The sequence below is a fragment of the Acartia tonsa genome, chromosome 8, assembly GCF_053477335.1.
Source record: "Acartia tonsa isolate MP-2025a chromosome 8, ASM5347733v1, whole genome shotgun sequence".
NCBI classification, from domain to species: domain Eukaryota; kingdom Metazoa; phylum Arthropoda; class Copepoda; order Calanoida; family Acartiidae; genus Acartia; species Acartia tonsa.
Window position 1 is genome coordinate 25,381,353 of NC_137267.1, and position 17,726 is coordinate 25,399,078.

At 31.1% G+C, this 17,726-nt stretch overlaps 1 protein-coding gene across 1 annotated transcript in view; it reads left to right on the forward strand.

Annotated features, from left to right (window-relative positions):
- Positions 1-17,726, forward strand: part of LOC145326365 (protein-lysine N-methyltransferase SMYD4-like) — a 139,241-nt gene that overhangs the window by 105,364 nt on the left and 16,151 nt on the right. The window contains exon 4 of the mRNA XM_080169677.1: positions 16,168-16,196. The gene's annotated coding sequence lies outside the window, so the exon portion shown is untranslated. The remainder of the gene's footprint in view (positions 1-16,167; positions 16,197-17,726) is intronic.

Consider the following 17,726-nt stretch of genomic DNA (forward strand, 5'->3'; position numbering starts at 1 on the left):
TTACTATAACTAAATTTGATACATTTATTGTACTTGATTAAAAAATTCTATAGTCATCAATGTGATATAGTAAAATGATTTCTATAGTTATAACACACAATTATGACATAGTTGTTATAAATTTTTACTTTAAAGGGAAATAATAAGTAGCAGATAAATAGAAATGTAAGAGTATACCATTATATAATTTCTTTGGTATATCCTTCATACCTAACTATAATTTTTATTTGAATTTTAATTTGGTTCATTATCAATTAAATCATTTTTAAAAGGAACTTTTTGGATTTTAGTAATTGCTTGAATAGTTAAATGCAAAGCTATTCTAGATTTATGGCATTTTTGTACGTCTGCTTTTAAATTTAAAATGTATATATAAATATTAACATCGTATTTTTGTTCAGGCTTCTAAATTATATTATATAGACAGTCAGACAAAGTAATTTATAGAGTATATAAAATTCTAAAATAAAGAAAAACTTGAGATAAAAATGCAGGACCAAATCAAAGATTACACAACAAAATAATTACAAAAAAATTATATTTGAGAAAATAATTTATAAAAATACGAGTTGGCAAATTTTTTAATGGATAAAAAAGTATTATAAAAACAAATATGGGAAAGCAATTTTTCTCAAAGTGCCTTGTCGAACCCCAATTTTGCCCTCATTTAGAAATAAATTGAAAATAGTAGATAGAGTGAGGGGGTAGATTTTCGTTTTTTGTTTATTTCTTTAGGTCAGGTTATTATGTTATTTTGGGTAGCCCCGCAGGATTAGGGCCCTCCACAGGGGATAGTCACTTTCAGGAAATCACCACAAACAGTGAGAAATGACAGAGCAAATGTGAAATTACTAAATAGAGGGGGGGGGGCTGGGGAATTGGATTGTAAATTTAACTGGCCCCCAAAGTTGTATAAAAGCAATTTCTCATTGGTCACTTTTTAAAAAACTTGACAAGGCGTCTTAACTTTTTTACCTATAATTTCCATCTAAACAAGGATGACAACATCCATAAAAGCGAACCACTGAAACGGTAGGACAAACGTACATTAACACTTGTATAGTGTCAGAACTGAATAATCAGATAAGAGTGATTGTAAGTAAATTTGTTGAAAAACTGCTTGATACAGAATAATGTTTATAGACATACTTACATTTTTAGGACTTGATTATAGAGCTGCTTCGCTTCTAATATTGTACTTTGTTGTCCCAGGAATCTGTATATCAAAAATCACATCAATCAGATTATTAGATCACATAAAAATTTGTTGTTAAAAATAGTAAAATCTTTAATTTGACACCTCTAAAAGGTATATATGAACCCATATTTTTTATGTCTGTTTGAGAAAATATTTAGGTTTAAAGTTTTTATTAAACCGAAGTTAAAAATATAGATTTTTTCAATAATTAATCAACAGAATTTTAAAAGTAAGGTGTCAAATTAAAGATCTTGCTATTTTTGTTCATACTGGCAATTTTCTTCTTTTATTTTGTTGCGTTTTAGTACCTTAAAACTGACTTAATTATTTTTTATAAAAACTTAAATTACTTCAAAAATAAGAGGTCTACAAAAAAAACCGATTGCATATCTGAATGCTATGAAAAATTTTACATCTACTACTTACTAAAAGAACCGGCTAGCTATCTTAAATAAAAAGCAAAAAAGTTAATACACCTTCGTTACAGAAATTAATCCTTATATAAAAGTGGGCGACTGTCTGTCTGTGTGTCTATATATATAGATTTTGCTTACCGCTCGACCGCTATGGTTCTCCTTCACAGTGAAGCTTCTTGTAGGTCCAGAGAAGGTTTATTATGATTTTTGGAGGGTACCTTAAGCCCCCCCCCCCCTCCCCCTCCGATGTTATTCGCTGCTGGAAAAGAATAGTGATTTAAACGCGCTTTGATATTGTGTTACATTTAGCGTAAGTGATGGGACACCTTTGTTGACAGGATAATTAGGATTAAAGTTCATCTTACAATTTTGTTCCCATCTGTGAATCTTAAAATTTGTAGAGATGTGTGGAACGTGAAATGGAGACTTTTTTTCCGCAATTTTCAACTGTGCGCGCGCGCTGCGCGCGCGTTTTTGCTCCGATTTTCGAAATTCCAATTGTCTCACCTCCGGACGGCATTCAAGAATCCATAGCAATTTTCCTTTTCAAAATCGGACTCCGTCACCCCATATGACCCCCGCTGTTCAACTGCCGACCCCCCATTTTTGACCCCCTCACAAAAAATTTTTTTTTCCTTGAACTTCATGTGATCCTGACCTTGGTAAAATATTACATATTTCGTTACACTCATATTCATAATTTCATAAATAAAGTGTGGCCATATTTAAAGTATGTATTTATAAACTAGTTATTTCTTTATAATTATCCTAATTTTTATCCAAGGAGCTTTTTATTTTATTACCCATCTCATTATTTAATACTTATATTTGCGATTACTTTTGTTTAATGAAATCTTCCAATTTTTAACATTTACAAAACGGCCTGCTGTATTGCATCAAGATCCATGACAGATCTTTATAGGAAATAAACGAGCTCAAGTTTTCCAAAGGTCAGATGTTAAAAACTCATACTGGTTCAAAAATCAATAATAAACTCTCAATGACCAGAATGATAAGACCCATTATTTTACTCTATGAAGAATAAATTAAATTTTTTATTTTATGTTGCTATTCAAATTATATTGAAGTATTAAATTTCTATTCATAAAATAGAAAATTTAAGTTTATAATATAGTAAATCAAGGAAAACTAAGTTTTAATGTAATATGATACTAGCGACGCGCCCGAATGTGTTCAGATATTAAACTAAAATTTAACATTTAGCTAAATAGTTTAACCCTTTCAGGACGATAATTTTAAACAAAAAATATTGGGATCCTAAAATATTTTAAAGAAAGAGAGACAAAATTATAAATACGGTTTTAAATAAAAATAATGAAATTAAAATAAAGACGGAAGAAAAGGGAAGTGAGAGAGAGGGACAATCTTTTAAAAATGATGAATAAACGAAACTATAAAAGTCGTAGTAATTTTTATGAGTAACTTGATTTGTAGTACGGTTCGGAGAGAGAGAGAGATTGAGGGATAGGTCAATGGAAGAAATAAAATTAATAGTTGGGGATAGGTCAATGGAAGAAATAAGATTAATAGTTGGGGATAGGTCAATGGAAGAAATAAGATTAATAGTCGGGGATAGGTCAATGGAAGAAATAAAATTAATAGTTGGGGATAGGTCAATGGAAGAAATAAGATTAATAGTCGGGGATAGGTCAATGGAAGAAATAAGATTAATAGTTGGGGATAGGTCAATGGAAGAAATAAGATTAATAGTTGGGGATAGGTCAATGGAAGAAATAAGATTAATAGTCGGGGATAGGTCAAAGGAAGAAAGAAGATTAATAGTTGGGAATAGGTCAATGGAAGAAATAAGATTAATAGTCGGGGATAGGTCAATGGAAGAAATAAGATTAACAGTCGGGGATAGGTCAATGGAAGAAATAAGATTAATAGTCGGGGATAGGTCAATGGAAGAAAAATGATTAATAGTTGGGAATAGGTCAATGGAAGAAAAAAGATTAATAGTTGGGGATAGGTCAATGGAAGAAATAAGATTGATAGTCGGGGATAGGTCAATGGAAGAAATAAGATTAATAGTTGGGGATAGGTCAATGGAATAAATAAGATTAATAGTCGGGGATAGGTCAATGAAAGAAATAAGATTAATAGTCGGGGATAGGTCAATGGAAGAAATAAGATTAATAGTCGGGGATAGGTCAATGGAAGAAAAATGATTAATAGTCGGGGATAGGTCAATGGAAGAAAAAAGATTAATAGTTGGGAATAGGTCAATGGAAGAAAAAAGATTAATAGTTGGGGATAGGTCAATGGAAGAAATAAGATTAATAGTCGGGGATAGGTCAATGGAAGAAATAAGATTAATAGTTGGGAATAGGTCAATGGAAGAAATAAGATTAATAGTCGGGGATAGGTCAATGAAAGAAATAAGATTAGTAGTCGGGGATAGGTCAATGGAAGAAAAAAAATTAATAGTCGGGGATAGGTCAATGGAAGAAAAGAAAGTTAATAGTCGGGGATAGGTCAATGGAAGAAAAAAGTTAATATTCGGGAATAGGTCAATGGAAGAAAAAAAGTTATTAGTCAGGGATAGGTCAATGGAAGAAAAATGATTAATAGTAGGGGATATGTCAATGGAAGAAAAAACTTTAATAGTTGGGGATAGGTCAATGGAAGAAAAAAAGGTTAATATTCAGGGATAGCTCAATGGAAGAAAAAAAGGTAAATAGTCGGGGATAGCTCAATGGAAGAAAAAAAGGTTAATAGTTGGGGATAGCTCAATGGAAGAAAAAATGGGTAATAGTCGGGGATAGGTCAATGGAAGAATAGGGTTAATATTCAGAAGTGAGATAACGTAGAATATAATTTTTAAGGTGGTGCCTGCACCACCGATTCACTAGTATCTAATATCATTTTATCTTATTTTTTAGATTCATTTTCAAACTCTTTTCTCCTTTTTCTTCTTTCTCCTTATTATCTAAATTCTATATAAAGATTTCCTCTTTAGATTTGCTCATTTGGAAATTTATTGTTCTTGTTTATTTTTTTTGTTTGAAATGTGCGCAACAATTATTTGTATGGTCAATCAGGATGCAAACAAGATTCATAACATACAAAGTCTGTACATAGTATAGCTCATAAATGTGTAACAATTTAAAATGATTACATGAATAAACAAAAATATCTTAAGAAGTATTTCAACTTATTGTCAATTGTCTTATCTCTTAAGATCCATTTGTAAAATAAACTTTAATGCAAGATTATTTAAATTTGATTGTTAATTTTATCAAATAAAGTATATAGTGTTTCGGTTTGTCCGTTTAGATCTTCCCAACCACTAAATTCTCTGAATTCTCCATTAAAGATGAACGGACAAGCCCTGATTATAGATTAACTGTGCTAGTAACAAGATCCCTGTGCAATTCTAAGAAATATAAACGATGGTAAGGCCTTAGATGAATTATAATTTTTATGTAGTTACCATTTTTAAGACGCGAAGTATCTCTACATTTATTCTCTTTCCCTCCCAATTTTGGGAGGTATAGGTACGTAAATAGGAGCTTACAATGTATAACAGAATGTCTGTGATTCTATCTGTCTGTCTGTACTGATGTATTTCGCCAGACTAATATGGTTATTTTTTACTATGTAGCTTCTCATAGGCCCTGGGAAGGTCTATAACTAATTTGGGGGAGAGTACAACAACCCTCCAAAGAGAAGTCTCCCCACCAAAAAGTTTTACTCTTTCTTCTAAAAACTAAATTTGAAAATATATGGGTCGACCTCCCGCAACTTCAATCTTAAAGCAAGTTGTGTATAAGCTATGCAGGTAAAAAATATACAGTTTAGTTATGTTTACATACTGTGGGATGTCATGTTTTAGCCAGGAATTTATGTAATTGGAATCATCATAAAAAAAATAATTGATTACTTTTGATATTTTGGAGTTAGGAGAGCCCCAATGGATTATATAAGATTCGCCAGTTTATATATATATAAGAAGACAAAATTACAAGTAAAATTATGAAGAATAGAAATAGAATTAAATCCCTTGTTTTGTAGGTGGATCATCCATAACCTTTTCCAGAATTTTATTTCATCTTTAGCGGAGATTAATCTAATAACATGCCTAGGCGCCTGCTTTCTAGCTCTGACCTAAAAGAGAAATTTAAAATACATTTTAATTCCTATGGGAATTTGATTTTACACAAATCTTGAGACATAATTTTTCATCATGATTAGAAATTTCTTTAAATTTGAGTAGTAACCCTGAATCTGACTCTAACATCCTCAGACTTTTTTATATCATTAACAAGGATGATAATATCCATAAGTAACACAAAAAGTTATTATAGAGCGGATGTTAAGTGGTCATAAAAAAAGAGGGAATTTTATGAAATCTAACTAAGAAATCTTTAAAGGTACTTGATTAGTCATTCCATTTATAGTATGACCAACAGATTGACATGCAAAGTAAAGTTTATACAAGATGCTCTTTGGTTAGATGAATATTTTTTAAAAATCAGTATTCTATCATTAGTAGTAGGAGAGAAAATTACATTTACCCCATGGCCTTAGGGAAGAACTGACAGGCATACAAAATCAATTATAGAGTGGCTATGCTACTAAAAAAAAGCCAAATATCAAAATAGAGATGGGAATTTAGGCCTAGGGTGGCTAAAACAGATGTTAGCTGCCGACGGTTGAGGCTTCTTTTCTACAATTTTCTCAGTTGTAGCTGCCGAGCCCTGGTAATATTATCATAATTAAAGTATCCAGGGTTGTTTCAAACAAGCAGAGTCCAAAACTTTCAACCAAAAATATTTATCTGAGGAAGGGGTAATTTTGTTTATCATTATTGTAGAAATAAATCAATATATCGACCATTGTCTTATCTCCTAAGATCCCTTCTTCAACCCAACCAACTACTTTTTACAGTATTCACTGTTGCCCTTCCCCCCTATCTTCATATCATCTAGGCCCTGTAGCCTAAAACCACACCAATGTTTAAATCTAGAAAAAAAAGCCTAAAACCATCCTGGGACCTATCAAACCCTGAAATAAAGATTTGCTCAGTAAATAAACGCTGGCATGCCCAAATATAAATAGGAAATCAATTAATCATTTGACCCTGCAGAAAACCCATTCATACCCAGCAACAGAGACAAATATTTTTACAATAAAGTAGTTGGATGTTTGTGTGCGTTGCTTTACCTTTATATTCCATAAGATTTAATCTTTTTTATTTAATCTTTGCATGCTATGACCGTCTCTAGTCTTATTTACATTAATATTTTTTTAAAATTAAATACAATAGTTAATGTTTCTCAAATCAAAATGTGAATCATACTTTACACTTTAATATTTTTTTTATTTTTTTGTCAATATTTTTTTGCTAAAACCTATCCCAATAGAGAATAAACACACATGTACACTGGTACTATACATGTACACCACGGGGTTCCAAATGCAATTAATCAACCCCCTGAATGGCATTGTTCAATTTGTTGGTAATACTCCCTTTATAACTATAGATTTGAAAATTGAGAACCCCTCCATCTTTTTTTCGCATTCATTAAAAGTTAAAAACAGAAATGACAAAGATTTAACAAATATATAGTTTGACCTCAATGTTTGAATATAAAGTATTAAAGTTTTTTGTCTGCAGCTTAGAAATTCGATAACTGCGGATAAATACTATAGATTTGAAAATTAAGAACATACCCCCCCCCCCCCCTTTTTCTACATCCATTAAAAGACACAAAACAGTAAAGACAAAGATTTATGGTACCACTGAACCGATTGAGTTCTACATTTTAGTTCACAGGATGTTTTTTAGTTTGGCACTAGTTTTATATAGATTCAATCAAAAGTTTGTTTCGTTTTGTTTCATTTAGAAAGAAACAAATGAGCTTATGAATATTAATAATTATCTAAAATTAGAACTGAATAAAACATTGAAACATAAGACAAGTAAGGGGGTGGGGGGATGATTTTAGTCGGCTCGCTCATTTTTATGTAAATAGTACTTCGTAAAGCAGTATTCGTTTGAATGCCTATAAATTAATCAAAATCAGTCAGTAATAAATATATGGTTTATTATTTATAGGATACTTGAATTATACAGACTATTAAGAAATTCTATGTGAAGATACTCTGTTGATCTATTTGATAGGTGTAAAAATTTACAAAAGAAATAAGCATGAAAAATACATTTTTTATCAAATCTTTTTGGGGTCCAGATACAATAAGAGAATATTAAAATAAAAAAATATAAGATTAAAACCAGATTAAAAAGATAAATACTATTTAATGGCAATGTATATTTTATAAAGTAAAGAAATTGCAGAGTGAACTAAAGTGCATTTCCTAAATTCATAATTCGTGATGTAGTGTTAATTTTTATGTACATATACCCCGCATTTGTGAGGTGTCCCAACAGTTTAGCAAAATATACTGCATTGCCAAATCACAAATAATAAATTGATTGCACGAAATGCACTCTCTAATAAATTTGCTACTAGGGGCACTTTTGGTAGGAGGTGAAGTTGCCCGCCCACATCTTTCAATTTTAGTTTTAAAAAGAAACAGTAAAAAAAAATTTGGAGACTAATTTTTTTAGAGATGATTTCTCTTTGAAATGTAGTGGTACCCTCCCCCAAAATAGTTTTAAACTTTTCAACTACCTATGCAATGGGAAGCTATACTGAACCTTATCGCTACATTGTTTAGCTGGATCATTGGTATAAACAGACAGACAGATAGACTCTCAGACATTCTGTACTTTTATAAAAAGATTTGTGTCGTTTTATTACGTGAAAGTGGATATTAAAAAAGAAATATTTTTTTTTGGTATTTTTTAGTTTTGTCTGATATCATATTTCTTATAATGCCTTATGGTTGGTTTATGGAAACACTTTTTGTGACTGTGAAATAAATGATTGATTAAGTGTTAGTACAAGTGCCAGGAAGGGTTGAAGTATTTTTGCATACTTCACAAGATTATTCAAATAATTTTCACGGGCAAGAACCTCTGCTGCGCCCTTAGCATAATAGGGAATTCAGAGTGTAGTAATTAGAAGAAATATAGAAAATTGGTGGGGGATTTATCTTTCATCTGACGAATAGCCTTAAACCTTACCAGGACCAATACAGAGCTTGCCTAAATTTCTAAGGATTTTTAAGATCTTATAGGCACAAACATAAATTACTAATTTATTATTTGGTAAATGGCATGTATTAACTATTTTTGCCACTTCTGAAAATCTAAAGCCACACAAATTCAAAATACAGGGATTATTTTTCTATAAAAAAAATTATAGCACCTACGTACATAAGAAAAATAAAGTTGATTTTATAAATACAATTATTTTTATTTTCTTGTTTTTTTAGATTAATGTAACATACTGAAGTTAATGTTGTAATGAAAAAAATAAAAAAAAATCTATTTACTAAATTTGCTGGATAAATATTTGTCTAACAAGATCTCATAAACCTATATTTACAGATTATTCAAAAATTTTCAGTAAATCTTAGGTTTAAAGCTATTTAGGCTACTCACCTTCAAAGACCTACCCCCTTTTGTTCTTGAAAATTTAAAAAATTGTAGAGACCCCCAAAATAACAAAAGAAACTTAAAAGGTTTTTTTTAGAAATTGTAAAATTGTAGAAGAAAATAGCTATTTATTATTATAGACAACCTTCCGCGAATATTTAAAAGAAAAAGACTAAAACCGTTTTGTTAGAAAGAACTAACGAATCTAATATGAATTTTAAGATTTTTATTTCTATTCTTGCATAATTGTCTGTAATATGATGCTAAACATGATTTGATAATTATACTTCAAATCAACGATAACAAAAGTTCTTTTTTTTCTGATCTGATTTGTTATTATTTTCAATTACTCTTATCTATGTTTTAAATGAATTTCTCTTGCCCATGGCTTTTCTTCATACATATGAAAAAATACACACAAGAAAATGTATAAGTTCATACAATAATACTAAATATGTTGACCATTCTAATAGCATAGCTAAACTAAAAGTGTCATAGTAACTTTGTCCTTCTTATATCATGCTTTTTCATTACTAAGTTTAGTGCATTCTTTCAAAAAGCTTTGGTACATGAAAATTTGATTACTTTAAAAATACAAACAAATAAATAAAGTAGATTTATCATTTGTTTATTAAGTTTGACAACTTCTATTTAATTTTTTAGTAATTTTCAACTTTATTCCATAATTATGAAAATTAGTTTTTTTTCAAAATATTTTCTAATTTTGTTGGTTGAAAGAAACCTGTGGTAAATGTGAATAAAATGGGCTCAGCATTATGTGCTGTTGTAAGGTCAAGGAGTGGTTACACACATGCATTCCATTTTTTCTAAATTTTTAACCAGCATTTTTAATAGTACAGACAGACAGACCAATGAATCAGAAGTATTAAAAAAACATTAGAAAAAAATAGTTGAATTGAGAGGTAAACCAAAAAACTGCCAACGTTTTATTGATTTAATTCCTTGCACTGGCTAAATGGATGTAGAATATACGTGTATATTATAACAGAGGAAAAATACAAACTTCACTTTATTAGAGTACATGACAATCTGGTGTAAGATCCAAGTAACAATAATTCCATTTTTTGTTTATATACTTTATGTACATTTTATCAAATTTTTAAAACTTTAATAGCTTAAATATGCTTAAAAGGAAGCGCATGTATAAAGCAGATCAATTTTAGTATAGGGAATGCAGACACGGGCACATTTGCTATTTGTGATACTGATAAAACCCTTATTTTATAGAATATTTGTACTCTGCCTTAATTCATATTGCAGAATGAAACGCAAACAGACAGATACGTTATGGACAAATAGACAAATCTTTTGGAGCAAACTCTTGTGTCCAATCACCCTTGTTTGAAGCTCTTTATGGTGCCTACAGAAAAATTACGTCATACAATACAATTGACCAATGATAGGCCAATAAATTTACTAAATTACCAATGGTAGGCCGGTATAAATTTTAATTGACCAATGGTAGGCCAGTATGTCGTCAATTTTTGTAGGCACCATAAAAAGCTTAACATTGTTCTTTATGTTAACGAACAGGAACCAATTTAATGGTGTGTGTGAGTCTATGTTTAGTGAAGGAACTCGATATCCGTTTGACCGATATTGTACTCCTTTACAGTGAATTTACTTATAGGACATGGGTTGGTTTATAACTTCTGTGTAGAGAATACGTCCAACCTCCAAGAATTATATAACCCTGTAAAATAGCATTCCATAAAAAAAAATATTTTTTACATTTAGAAGTAAAATTTAAGTGTCGACTTATGCCGCTTCCCCCTTTTTATGTAAAGAATAAATAGTAGAGTGATTACTCTTATAATTCTATTGAATAAATAAAAACATGATAATTATTTATCGCATCGTATTATAGACAGCTTTCCAAGGATATTATTATCAAAAATTTTAAGATTAAAACTAACTCGGGGCTAAAAAAACTGTGACTAATATTATGATTTTTATTCTAATAATCCTGGGAAAATGTCTGCAATACGATACTTTAAATATTTTCCAGTCAGGCTGAGAACCAGTTCTAATCCAGCAGATATTAATCAGTTTTGAAGCCGTACTGGAAATATTGTTATTTGTATGAAATAATCCCACAGAGTCATGAAAATTACAAGATAAGCCTATTTTTCCTATTTCACGATTTATAGGATAACAAATCAATCAATTTTCCTTTAAAACTTCTTTGGGGGTATTTTTAAAAGTTATAAATTGATATATGATGTTTTTTGCAATGCAAATTGTCTATGCAATCGTTGCGTAATTTACAACTGAATCTTTTTACTTACATCCCTATTTATTTTTTAATTGATTTTCTTTCCATATTAACTTCATTATTAATTTTAACTGTTCAACATTTGTTCAAAGAAAATCTTTTAAAAGCGAAGCTTTTCTATAATCATTGTTCTCCAATTTACGTACATTTTAAACATGTTAATTTTTTTTGTTTTTTTAACAACAAATTTTTATGTGATTTAATTATCCGATTGATCTGATTTTTGGAATACCGATTCCTGGGACAACAAAGTACAATATTATAATTGAAGCAACACTATAATAAAGTCCTAAAAATGTAAGTATGTCCTTAAACAATATCCTGTATTTACGCACTTTTTAAACAAATTTACTTTCAATTTGTTTCGATTTTTAAACCAGTGGCGTGCGAACCGAAGGGGGCATTTGGGGCAATCGCCCCCCCCTAGCGACCAAAACGCCCCCCCCTGCCCCCCCCCCCTAGCCACCGCCCCCCCTGCCCCCCCCTAAATGTTGAAAAATGCCCCATTTTGCCCCCCCCTGGTCAACAAAAATGCCCCTTTTTGCCCCCTACCCTACAAAAAGCAAAACTATCCCAGTTTCCAAAAAAAAGATCAAGAAATATTCAAAAAAAAATTTTTGGCGCTTCGCGCCATACAGACAGTTACTATTCATTTAACCTTACCAAATTTTTTAATTAGTGTAGAAATTAGGTTATAATCTTTTTTCACTGAACATAACAAAATAGGAAGTATTTTATTTGGTATAATATAAACTTTTTACCAAAGAAATTTTGTACATCCCCAATGATGATACACAAAATTACCCCTTATATAGATTACAATTAGTGGATGAAATGTATGTTAACTCGACTTAATTAACCAACCAATCAAAATTCCATTAAAGCCTCCAAAGTTGTTGAGCCAACGAATAAGAAAATTTTATATTATTTGGGATTAGTGTAATAAATAGCCCAAAAACCCCTCTTTCCCTGCATATTTGAAGAAAAAAAATTGCGCTTCGCGCACTTCCAAATGGTTTCTGCTTTTTATCACATACATTGTATATTTTGTTTTTATTTCTATAAAAACAACAAATATTTAATCAAAAAGTTATTTTATATAAAAAAGAAACAGCGTTGATATTTATCTAAGCCTTTTTCTCAACACTGTATGTCTGTCTCAATGAATAACTATATATGATGTCATATTATTTTCAGAATAAGTTTATCTTTTTTTTTGTTTACATACCCTTACAAAAAGACATGTTTTTTATGGCAATTTTCATTAAAAACCCTTAAAACTAACTACACTCTATATTCCGAACTTGATAAAATACGCCACTCTTGTTGTCTTTAATTGATTTTAGTTCAAAGGGGGGGTAAATATTTTTAGGTGCGCTTCACGCACCGCCCTTATAAATCCTTGGAAACACCACTTAATGAAAAATTAACAGAGTTTTAAAGTGCTATTTAAAGAGGCTAGGATATGTTGATATAACTTTTTAGCTTCTCTATAATTCAATATGGCTGTCAGTACGTAATGCTAAGGAGGAAATGTGATTTTTTCAACTGCAATTAAAGATAGAAGGCTAAAACTTAATGTTAACATTCCCATCATTATGGAGTATAATTAACTATTAAAAACTCATGGATGTCAGACTGCTTTTCAGGACGTTTCTGGCTATTTTTGTATCTTTTAAATTTCGGGTATAGTCCCTTTTGTGACATTGCCTCTTAAGGTGCATTTCGTCGTATTTTCACAGTAGCTTTTCCCCTATTTATAGCTCCTGCGGGGCCAATTGCCTAACCCTGCGGGGAAATCACCTGACCTAACTTAACCTAGAATAACCTATAAAAAGCTACTATGAAAATACGACGAACTGCCCCTTAAGAGGCGTTGCCACAAAAGAGACTATACCCCAAAGTTCCATATTTCTAAGAGATTTTTATATCTGTAGATGAAAGGACAAGTGATTTTTTTTATTTTTTACATAGTTCTTTATATCTTTAGTTTTTATTGTACGATAATTTTTTTTGTGGATTATAATATTTAAAAAAAATAAAATTTCTTGCTGTTTCGAGCATCCAGTATGTAATCTACTTTGACTGTCATCACACAATATGCAGGAAAAAGGATTTTTGACTTTTTCTACCTAAAATATATATTTATTTCAATAGATGCTCTTTAAATCTATTTCTTATTATTCTTATTAATGATTTTTTGTGCTTTGCTACTTAAAGATGTTGTCATCCTTGTTGTCATACAATAAAGAAATATTTAAAATCAGTTTTACATATTAGGTTAATTTTTGGTAAATTATTTCCAAAATTAGTGTTTTTATCTCCTCCCCCCCCCAAAAATTTTTTTTTAATGGGGTTATTCATCCTTCCTGCTGATATTTTATAACATCCCCTTCCACCCATAAAAAATGTTTTGTGGTGGGGGAGGGGGGGGAGGTAAAATTATATTCTGTACTTTTTTTTCGAAGATGCTTTCTAGCTCCCTTCCCTTCGGTCATTGCAGGGTGAGGAGAAGGGATGGGGGAAAAGATGGGGGGGGGGGAAGAGATAGGGGATATAAACGGGAAATAGGGATGGGGAAGAAGGGATAAGGACTAGAAGGCCCATAATCAAATAATCCCACCCCTTAAAACGCCCTTATTTAAAATTAGTATATATAATCAAAATGCCCCCCCCTAAAGCAAAGTGCCCCCCCGGGGCACTTTGATTTAGGGGGGGGCAAAATTTTACAAAATCTTCAAAATGCCCCCCCCTAGACAAAGTGCTTCGCACGCCACTGTTTTAAACATTTATATTCTAATTATTTCGTTATCACAATCTACAAGTGTTAATATTTGTTTGTTAACGTTTCAGAGCTTCGCTTTTATGGAAGTTGTCATCTTTGTTTATCATAATTTATATTGTTATTTAATTTAACATAATTATTTTTTTCTAAATAAAGCTTCAGAATTGAAAGTTAATAAACCAAAAGCATTATTATGCAACATCCTAAAGGAGTTTAATTTGCAAAAATTAAGAATTAACATTTTAGGAAAAAAATAGGATTAAAGCATACTTTTCGTAAAAAAAAATGAGCGTTCCATTTAGGATTTTTGAGTATTAACTGGCAAAGTACTAGGAAAAGCCTAAAACCTCTAAATCTTCTACAGGTTGCGTGCACAGCCATATGCAAGAGTTAATTAGCCTTATTGGTGTATAAATTAAAGAGGCAGTTTACCCCAATATCTTATCTCCTAGAGGATGTTGAAAATTCCCTTTCCCACGCCCCTCCTTCAAATGAATTGAAAGCAGCTTATAGTGCCTATAATAAAAATGGCCAGTATATATTGAAATTGACCATTTTTATAATGTATACTGACATATCATTGGTCATTTGTATTGTATAGCTGCTTCAAAGAATGAATATATATCCAAAATCATATCTATATCCTTGAATCTGATTGTTTGTGAAATTTTCTTTGAATTTTACTTGAAACTTGGGTGTTGCCTGCGTAACATAGATATACTAAAATTCAATACACAGTGTTCCTACATAAAACATAGAAATAAATTAAAAGCAATATCTTAGATGTCACAAAAATATCTAGTGAAAGATATTCGTTAAATCCCTCAGAACCCTCTGCTTATTTTTAAAATAATTTTTAAATACCCCCCCCCCCCTCTAACATTATTTTTAATTTATTGAAATACAATGTGGTGGGGGGGGGGGGGATGGTAGAGATCCGCCAACGTTTTTGTTTAGCTTATTTTTCTAGTTTTTTTCAAAATAAAAGTCCTCAATAGAAAGGAGCTATGTCTTTCTGAGTTATAAAAAAGATAAATATAAAGAACAGATCTGTAGTATAGATTATGTACAGATAACCACCTCCCTCCCTTTTTCGATGACCTTTTCCGTCTGCTACTAAATTGTTTTCTGCTACTTGGCTGTGTTAATATAACCGACATTATTGGTTGATTTTCAATGACCCAATTGAGAGTCGGCACAAGGACACTGCGAAGGGGAGATACACTTATTTAACCCTTTCTCCCTCTAGTGTTTTACTCTAAAATATAAAGCACTCGAATACAAAATCATATTAAAGTTTTGCTTTAGTAAATGCAAAGAGAAGTAGGTGTTCTTTGATTTTTTGTCTTATGTTTATTTTTCTGTTTTGTATGAATACTATTGAATACAAACATAATAAAAATTGCTATCATCATACTCCCACAGATTTTGTAATAATTTTATCAGTGATTAGACAATAGACGATAAATTAATCTCCCCGATATGATAATGTAGGAAAATCTTGCTTTAATAGCTAAAATCATCGGATTAAAGGGCAGGTTTTAATTCATTTTTTAGCCAATAAAATTTGCCTTTAAAATAATTTTTAGAATGATAGTTCTGTAGTGAAATTAACAAATGAAAATATTTTTGGATTATTTCTAGGTTCTAAACCTTTATTTATATATTTGTATTGGGGAGTAAAACTAATGTTAGTTGAAGTAATTACTCCCCTGAGTGGGAGTGTCATAGGCACCCTAAAATTCGTTCAATTGGGCAATCTTCAAATTGTTTAAAACCTTCCCTTGACAAAATTAAAACTTCCCTACATTTTTTTTAATGATCGGTCGCGACATTTACAAGATCTTAGCTGACATTCATACAAAGTAACAGACAAACAGACATCATGCTACTTTAGTATTTTGAAATTTACAAGTATTTATAATTTTCTATTTGTTTCAGGAAACAGTGAATGAGAAAAGCGGTGTAAGGTAATTTTTTTTCATTTCTCAATACAACAATCATCCTATTAGCTGTAAGGTTTTTTTGTCTTAAGCTTAAGATCTTGGAAACTGCTGTTTCAAATGGGTTGTACTTTTCAGGGAAGCTTAATAAATTACAGGAGATGGTTTCATGCCATTTTCTTTAACTCCTATGCCCTTTTCTAGAGGCTAGGGGCGAGGCAACTAGTGGGATCTCAAAGTGTCACTTAAAATCACAATACGGACTTGGGTTAGTTAATGACAATAAACAGTATGCATTTGTTAAGCTGGTTTTTTAGCCTGAGATAAAAATGTATTTTCCACAAAGCTTATAGTATTTTTTCTGTCCCTATATCCTATTAGAATATATTTCTCCTAGATGCTATGGTCGCATATGCTATATTAGTATTATTAGATTAAACTTATATTAAGATATATTATATGTTTTTTCATGTAGCCACTGATTTTTCCAATGTTAGATTAATGAAACCAGAACATAAACTAATCAATTTTAAGAATTTAAGCAAATCGGTCACTTTAGGAGATTTCCTTTGAACAATTAATCTTGACAATTTGGATTTAAGCATATTGTTTAGATAAGACTGATAAGCCCATTTTGCATTTGTTTAATCAACAATTGTCTTCACCCCGGGATGGGTTGGTGGGGTTCCACCACATTTTTTCTAAGAAGGTGGGGGGTCATATTTTTTCTGTTGATGGTCGAGTCTCCTCACACAACATTTTATAGCTTACCGCACTTCCCCGAAAAGGGTTTACCATCGGTTCAGCCATTTACGAGATCATTAAGGACAAACACTGCTCCTTTTATACTTTATACTTCCTGTGTGATCTTGTAATTGTACTTCAATATGGTTAAAATCAGTGGGTCCTCTAATGTATATAAAATATAAATTAAATTTCTGCCAGTCTAAAGTTCAAAATCGTGTTCGACTTAAAATCTTTATCACTTTATCATAATCTCTCTCTCTCTCTCTCTCTATCTCTCTCTCTCTCTCTCTCTTTCTCTCTCTCTCTCTCTCTCTATCTCCCTCTCTCTCTTTTTCTCTCTTTCTCTCTCTTTCTCATCTCTCTTTCTCTCTCTCTCTCTCTCTCTCTCTCTCTCTCTCTCTCTCTCTCTCTCTCTCTCTCTCTCTCTCTCTATCTATCTATCTATCTATCTATCTATCTATCTATCTATCTCTATCTCTGTCTCTCTCTCACACACACTCTCTCTCTGTATGTATATATATTTCTCTCTTTATCTATCTCCTTCTCTGTATATATCTCATTAATTCTTTCTGATTACTGCATTTTATTGCTTTTGGTTTTTTTTCTATATCTTTTTCATTCTATGAAGTATTCCTCTATTTTCATTTATCATTTATTTTCCTTTTTCGTTCTTTGTCTTTTTATCTCATCTCTTCCCCATTACATTGAAATAAATTATCTTCTTTAAAATTACTCGTTTTTTGGGGGGAAAAGTTAAGAGGTTAGATGTAAGATTCACGTCAAGTTTGTTCAGGAATACAGGGTGGGAAC